Source organism: Humulus lupulus, chromosome X, assembly GCF_963169125.1.
Source record: "Humulus lupulus chromosome X, drHumLupu1.1, whole genome shotgun sequence".
Classification (NCBI taxonomy): Eukaryota; Viridiplantae; Streptophyta; class Magnoliopsida; order Rosales; family Cannabaceae; genus Humulus; species Humulus lupulus.
The window spans coordinates 76875529-76883863 of NC_084802.1; the positions used below are offsets into that span (position 1 = coordinate 76875529).

Consider the following 8335-nt stretch of genomic DNA (forward strand, 5'->3'; position numbering starts at 1 on the left):
TTTAACATTGATTTAAACACCAATTTTTCTTAATTGATAAATCTGCCCTAAAATCTATTTTCTTCTCTAAATTGGATAACTCTATGAAACTATCCAAAATTGAGTAGGTCAACTTTAATAATTCTAATTGATAATTAAATCAATTAATTGAGACTATCTAGATTATTTTATCCAAGGTATTGTGGGGACCATGGGCCTATGAAATCAAGCTCCAATAAGTTATCATAAATTTAACAAATAAATTTACTAGCTTATTAATTCCTCGTGACTCCACTAAAGACTCGGAATTGCACTCTTGAATTCATAGAACGCTCTATAAGCAATATAGATACGTTATTAGTTATCCATTGTTACAACCATAATTATCACTCAATCCTTTATAGATGGTCTACAATGAAATGAGACTAAAATACCGTTTTACCCCCTCATTGTATTTTATCCTTAAAACACTTAGTTCCTTGTAAATGATATTTCAGTAAACTAATATTAATTTCTGAAATAAGATCTCTATCATTTAGCACCTCAAACCAAACTAAAAGGAAATCATCGTTTTACTTCTTCATCAGAAGCTATAGATGTGCATATCTATGATTAACACTCCCACTCAATTATACTACAGAGTTCCAAAGATATAAGTATGAGCTAGTTCGTAGGGTAACCTGGTAATGAACAAGTCAAATAACTCAAATAATACAATCAGTTAGAATACTAACCACTCAGAATTGAGATTGAATTGACCGATGGTCAACTATATGATATGACTAGAATAGATAATAACAGTATTTTTACTTATCTTATTTACTATTAATATTGGTCCAGTCTGATGTAACAAATACATCTGATCTTATCTACTTTGCTAATGTTCTGGAAAGAATATAACACTACAATGTGTAAGTAGATCATATCATAGATTGGCAAGTAAGTGTAAATCTTGTGCACTGACTAATCTTAGGACTAACTTATGTTTGAACATATAATCATGTTTATATTCCACTATGATTACGTCACTATTAATATGATTAGATATATGTTCAGGATTTAATATAAATTCATATTAAACAAATAATCATGAAAATAAAAATGTTGACCACGATTTTGGCCAACTACGAGTAGATGCAAAAACGACAATGAACCTTGAATAGAAAGTAAATAACACACTACAAGAATTTTCACCAAATATTACAAGAAAATATTACAAAATTTCCAAAGCATTATTGTTTGGTGTAAATAAAAAAAGACACGGACATATAAATTTTAGTGAAATTATTAGGCGCCAAAATGAAATAGTAGGTGCGTACTATTTTCATATTACTTCTCCGTATCTTTTGGTTTTTGACATTTCCATCTACCCTCTTTCTTTCTCTTATTTCCTGAATCTTGGCTTTTCCTCTTTTTCCCTTTATTTTTCTCCTTCTCTGTCATGGTCTTGGCTGACTCTGTGCTCCAGATTCCATGGGCTTGGTTCAGACGGTTAAGGCTTAAAAACATCATTGTGCCTTCATCACTCTGCTCTCCAATTTTCCACTTCACTTACTCACTCAAAGCCCTCTGCCCTCCAATTTGCAGCCCTTGGGTTCCTGCTCTCCGTGGGTGAGGAGTCTGTGTTCGCAGGTGCTGTCTTACATTGGGGTCATCTGTCATGCCATTTTTCGGGGCCATTGGGTTCATGTGAGGTGGCGTGGTAAAGGGTTTCTTTTTCTCAATCATCTCATATGTTTTATTTAAGAAGCTAGGTCGGTTGGGAGTCTCAGAAGTGAGCGATTATCCAATTTGATTGGGTGTTGCTGCGAAGGAGATGAGAGGTTGCTCGTGGCCGAGTTTATGCCCCATGAAACTCTCGCTAAGCATCTTTTTCACTGTAAGTTACTTTATTTCTTTATATATATATATATGTATATGTTTGTACATACTTCCTTTTGCTTCCTTTTTATGGGTGTTAATTTATTAAATAAAGCTAAAATAACTGAAAGTGAAGCTGCTGGGAAGATGTATTTGGTTATTTTTTTGGCTGAAAAATGCATTGTAGTTTTTTGACTTGTTCAAAATGACTTAGACTGAATAAAATTGATGTTTCATTCAAGATCTTTGTTATTAAAAGGTTTTTCATGGGACTTAAAAGTCAAATATTGGTATTTAATTACCTTGATTGCCCAAGTACTTGCTTGTTTATCATTTTAGAAGTGCTATTGATGGAAAGCAGTGCTTATGAATTGATATTTCTTCTCTCAAATAAACCTCCAATGTTCATTCACGACTCAATTAAATTGAATTTAGCTAAGAATGATTTTGTGATTTTTTTTTTTGGATAGTTTGTTTCTTATGATTGCACTGTTATAGGGGATGCTCAACCAATGAAATGGGCCATGAGATTGAGGGTGGCTTTGCATCTGGCACAAGCTCTGGAGTACTGTAGCAGCAAAGGACGTGCATTGTTTCATGATCTCAATGCCTATAGGGTTTTATTTGATCAGGTAACAGTGGCTTCTTTGATATATCGTTTTTATTTTTATTTAACACTTTTAATTAAAATAATTTACTATTGAGTTGACTGTGATCATTGATCATGATGGAAATCCCAGACTATCCTGCTTCGGCCTCATGAAGAATAGCAGGGACGGCAAGAGTTACAGTACAAACTTAGCATTCACTCCTCGAAAAGTACCTGAGAACTGGTATTTTTGTTTGCTTGAATAAGTAGAAATAATGTGTTCTGTTATTGTGGATTATCATTGAACGGGCATCACTATGTTAGATATTTGCAACTGAAGAGCCATTTCTTCATGACTTTAGTAATGGAAATTCCAAGTAAAATTATGTTGATGGAAAAAGCATTGCTGTACTATTTTCCTCATGATATCTTTGGCCGACGAGTATAAAATATATTTTTTATGAAGCTAAGAGAATTTAGTCTGGTAGCAATATGATATATACATGATACGATTCAATTCTTTGTTGACAGGTAGAATGACACCAGAAAGTGTGGTTTACAGCTTTGGAACGTTGTTGTTGGATCTTCTGACTGGAAAACATATACCCCCTAGTCATGTGAGTTCACACTTTATTCTTACTACTACTAGTAAATATATGTACATTAGTTCATAAGCACACATCTCTGGTTTTAACTAGATAATAAGTTGGATCAACATAGTCGATTTATATTGTTTGCAGGCACTTCATCTAATTCGTGGCAAGAATTTTCTGATGCTTATGGATTCTGCTCTAGAGGGTAATTTTTCAAATGATGATGGAACTGAACTTGTGCGTTTAGCTTCCCGCTGTTTGCAGTATGAAGCACGTGAGAGACCAAATGCAAAGTCTCTTGTCACTTATCTCATGTCTCTTCAGAAAGAAACAGAGGTGTGTACTCTGCTTGATCCTTTCATTTTTATGTTTAGTAAATTTGTTCTTCTATTTTATTAGTTATCTTTTTGCCTGAAATACTATTTTTAACACACTACCTTTATGTATTTTTTTGTAATGATGAAATGGAGAGGAGATCATTGGCACTTGTCTAATTGAGGATCACGCGCCGACTGTGGATCATCAGAGGTAGTTGAAGCCTCGACCCACGCGAGCCCAAGCCCTCACACGAAACCAGAGGCGAACGATGACACCGGAGGCCAGCTCTTCTTCTCCTCTTCCCTATGTTCGGCCAAGCCTTCTTCTTCCCTGTGTAAGACTAGCTAGCTCCATCCAGCCTTCAGCTCTTCTAATCATTTGGTAAAAATCAATCAAATTTGTTTTTGATTCCTATAAAAAGAAGTAATGGGAGATCCTACTTTTTTTTAACCAATGAAGGCCAGAGAAAAGTTAAATATTTAATTTTTCCCTACAAAGAAGCAATATCATACTCTGTTCCTTAAAATATTGACTATTTCTTTTCAACCAAATTGTGGAATATAAAAATAATATTTACTAGGGGAAAAGAGATCAGAAAACTTGGGTCTTGTTTTGCTAGTGATGGGTGGAATACGAGGTTAATTGTAACGCCCTACTACCTTAGAGCCGTTACTAAGTGAGTTTTAAGACGAAACAGTGTGCAATGAACTCGCTAACCGAGGTTTTGAAACAAAAGTGTGACTAATTAAAAGTTAAGGCTGTAATCTTAAAAAAACGTGTTGTCTCAATAAAACTTCTAGTATTAAACATTTGGGATCCCAGAATAAGGTTCGAAAACTATTTACTTCTTAAAATAAGTTTACAATTGATCAGTTATAAAAATCATAGATTATTACAGCCATTTTCAAATAAACCCCCAACCAAAGCAGTCGGGCAGGCCAAACATGTACGCGTCGCTTCACGCTCTCCGTACTCATGGTTGGTTGACTCAGTCATTGCCCTTACCTGCAACACAGAGCACCCGTGAGCCGAAGCCCAGCAAGAAAACTCAAGCAGAACATAACATATGCAGTTTATACAGTTTATCATATCAGATAATCCACAGATAAACAAGTCAACCATTAGACTAAGCAAACACGACCATGCCGCCCCAGTAGCCTTACCGAAGCCTGGGGTCTCGGTCCTCACCGTAAGGATACCACATGAATCCACCGGGCCCTGCCCTGACTATAAGCATCCCATGTGCTAAGTGTTACTTCCGGCTCCGCTGCCGTACCCGGCCTACGCCGCACTCGGCCCTTGCCATTCATTTCATTATAATCATATATACAGTACATTCGAAATAATCATTCACACACATCATGGTTCATTTAAGGTTAAACATTTGCACTAAATACAATCTGGGGCCATGCCCTAAAATCACACAGTGGGGCCATGCCCTAATCTCGGGTGTTACGGTTTTCTTACCTTTCAATTCACTGGTTTTCGATGCCACGTAGCCGCAAGCACGGTCCTCTACCCTGAGCCTCTCCAAAGTCCTAATCACAACACAAATATAATATTCTTTGTCATTAACCACTCCAAGACTACCTTCCCGGAACCTAACCCACACTCTCGGAACCCCCAAAACCTTAAAACAACACCTCGGAGACATCCCCCGAACCCCCGGAGCAAAGGCCTAAAATTGCCAAAAATGATATCCTGAAATTGGCCTTGTGCCACGGCACCCAGCAAGTCAGGGGCTCCACGTTGCGGCACGCAAAAACTGTGCCGCGGCACGCCTTCGCAGGCCCAGAATTCTGGGTTTTCCTTCGCGTTTTCACCGAGTTAAAACCTTCCCAAATCATACCAAACCAATACCCAAACCCCAAAATCAATTTAAGACTTTAAATGGACCATCTAACAACCCATAAACACTAGATTCAAGCTCAAAACACAATCACACTCACAAATCAACCCAATTGATTTCAACTTCAACAACTTAAACCCATAGGCCATAAACACAAACCCAAGCTTGAAAAACCTAACCCATACCTCAAAAATCTTAAACCACAATAGATAAAACTCTTAAAATTGTCTAGGATCCTTACCTTTAAGTGGAGAATCCACCCTTTGCTTCCTTGAATCCATCTCCAAGTCTCCAAAATCAGCTCCTTCCCCTCTTCTTCTTCTTCTTCTTCTTCTTCTTCTAGCTTTTCTTTCTCTTTATTTTTAACAAAACCAAACAATGACCAAGCCCCAAACCGTGTACCCCATATAACCCAGCTGCCATATATCAAATTCCCAGCCAAATGACCATTTTACCCCTCCTTGCCTATCCTTTCCCAACTAAACCTCAAGGGCACTTAAGTCCTTTTACTTCTATTTCATTTCTACCATTTTCTATCTAGAACTTGTTACTCTCAGCAGTAACTAATGGTTACCCAGGTTACTCAATCACCAATAACCATTACCCGCTAAATCTCAATCTTAACCATAAAATTCCCAAAGTACCCCTAGGCTCCTCCCGAGCCGGGTATAGAAATCCCGTTGTGACTCTTAAGTTAACTAGTTCTCTAGGACCGTCTCGGCACGTGCATCACAATAATAACACCACACTCACGTGGTACAATTCACAGAATACAATTATCACATATATGCCCTCAGCGGGCTAAAATTACCAATTTACCCCTATCATGCAAACGGGGTCCACATGCATAATTATTTCACCTAACATGCATACTAACCACGTAGTCATGCATCTCAATGTTCAATTAGTCATATAACGTGCTTTAAATCATAACCATGCATTAAACTCATAAAATCACACATAAATTCTATTATGCCCTCCATGCACACTAATCAAGGCCCTTAAGCCTTATTAGCGATTTTGGGTCGTTACATTAATATTTGGTGGGACTCAAATTATGGTGGAATCTTGATAATGTGTTTGGCTTTAAGTGTTGAAATGAAATGGAATCGATTTTTCTATAAAAGAAATGGAAATTCTTATCTTTAATCAGAGGGGTTAATTTTGAAAAAGATTTTAGGGCTGGTATAATAATGAGCATTCTACTGGCATTCAAAATTCCCATACCTACATCTAGAATTGCAGTTACCATAGAATTTCCATCCATACCAAATCATTTGAATAAACCAAACCATCTTTGTTATGTCACATGCCTATAATATGAGGCATGTGGCTATGTTATTTTGCTATACTGAAAACGTTGATATTTGTTTTCAAAATTGTTTTGCAGGTTCTGTTTTCTTGCTAATAAAGTGTTTTTTTCTTCTTCTGAATTCCTTCCTTTGAACCATAAATTTCATGTGCAAATGGCAAGAGAACTAGATGAAATTTTAAGGCAGCAGGTTCCACAGCCAGCCAATAGTTGCAAGTCTGGGGATAGTGTTTCATTCCTTGATCAAGTTATATTTCCTCTCTATGATGTTTTGGAAGCGGTATGTTTAAGTAAATATATTATTGTCAAATTGAAATTAAAAGAAGTAATTTTTAATATCCGACAAGGATTTTCTTGCTTTAAATTCTAATTTATATTTTATAACTCATACTTAAGAGTTAGAATTGTGTTTATCTAACTTGGGTGTTGGTAGTCCTAACTAAGATTGGGATTTTGGGTTTATTACTAGAAAGTGATGTAAACATTTTCTTTTTCCTCTTTATTATTTATTTATTTATTTATTTATTTTGTTTGAGGATGATTCTTTGTTTTATAAAATGTTTATAATGTTTTTGGTAAAGTTCTCATATTCAAAAGTGCACAGGAAACAAGAAGTGATAAAAATGGAAAAGCACCACATTCTGCCTGGCGCAATTATGATGATTTTAATGAACCTTTTTGGTGAGATTTTTTTTGTGGCAATGCTTGTTTTTAGTTATTATTCACATTTTCGGTGCTAACAACTTTTATTTTAGGTCACTTCATTGTTTTGAACTTGGTTGTCCATGGCACAAAAGCTCACCCTTTTTTCAAAAGCCAGAACTCTCAAAGGTTGGTTACTTTCTCCCTAAGATTATTGAAGTTACTGGCACTTGTACTGTATTTAGATGTTACTATAGGTATGGGCATTCAAAGTTCATTTTTATTCCTGGGTGAAGTGATAATGAAAAGGTTCTTGAAAACAACATTATCTTACATTAAATTTAGAAGTATTGGTTTATGTTAATTTAAGTAGTTTTTGTTTTCACTATCGGTTGCTGAGTTCTACACTAAACTTGTAAACTTAATTTACTTTTTAATTATGTGTTGACCTTTATGAACTAAACCTACTCATAAACATTTGCTGCTGATTTTGATTTGTTTTAATACAGAATATGCTTAAATCAGGCAGAAGTAAACATCGAGGGAAAACTTCGTTTGTTGAGCACCGGACTTTTCTTTATCTCTATCATAGCTTTTATCGCCTATGGATATTCCTTGCGATGATGTTCCAGGTATACATATTAACAAATTACACTGAATTGCCAATTTATCGATATCTTATAGTCTTTGTTGTAACTTGCTATCACTAATTAGTCAAACTTCATGTTTGAGTCTTTTTCTATTTCTTTGATTTGTATTCTCCATTCTTTTACTTTTTATTGTTGTATTTTGCTGTGTTTTAGCTTCTGATATTGTAGTCTATATCAGCTAAAATTAGTTAACTCTAGGACTCTGCAGTCTTTTGTGTTTTTTAATAGTTTTACTTCCTTTCTGATTTTCAGGGACTTGCCATTATCGCATTCAATGATGAAAAATTTAATGGGAAGACCTTTCGGGAGGTTCTCGGTCTTGCTCCAACATTTGTTGTAATGAAATTTTTTGAGAGTATGTCTTTATCTCGTGCAGAAAATGCCGTTTTATTATTGTTAGCTACTTAGCTAGCAAATTAGATTTCTTATATTAAGAAATTTTTCCCTTTCTCTTAGGTGTCCTAGATGTTATCATGATGTTTGGGGCATACTCTACATCACGGAGGCTTGCTGTTGCTCATATTTCTCTTCGTTTTATTTGGT

At 35.7% G+C, this 8335-nt stretch overlaps 1 long non-coding RNA gene and 1 pseudogene across 1 annotated transcript; both read left to right on the forward strand.

Annotated features, from left to right (window-relative positions):
* Positions 1-1727: 1727 nt before the first annotated feature.
* LOC133805978 (serine/threonine-protein kinase BSK5-like) lies at positions 1728-3420 on the forward strand (annotated as a pseudogene).
* A 4235-nt stretch (positions 3421-7655) lies between these two features.
* LOC133807051 (uncharacterized) lies at positions 7656-8335 on the forward strand. The gene is made up of 3 exons (XR_009879140.1): positions 7656-7774; positions 8045-8147; positions 8249-8335. It is a non-coding gene; the product is annotated as an uncharacterized LOC133807051 (long non-coding RNA).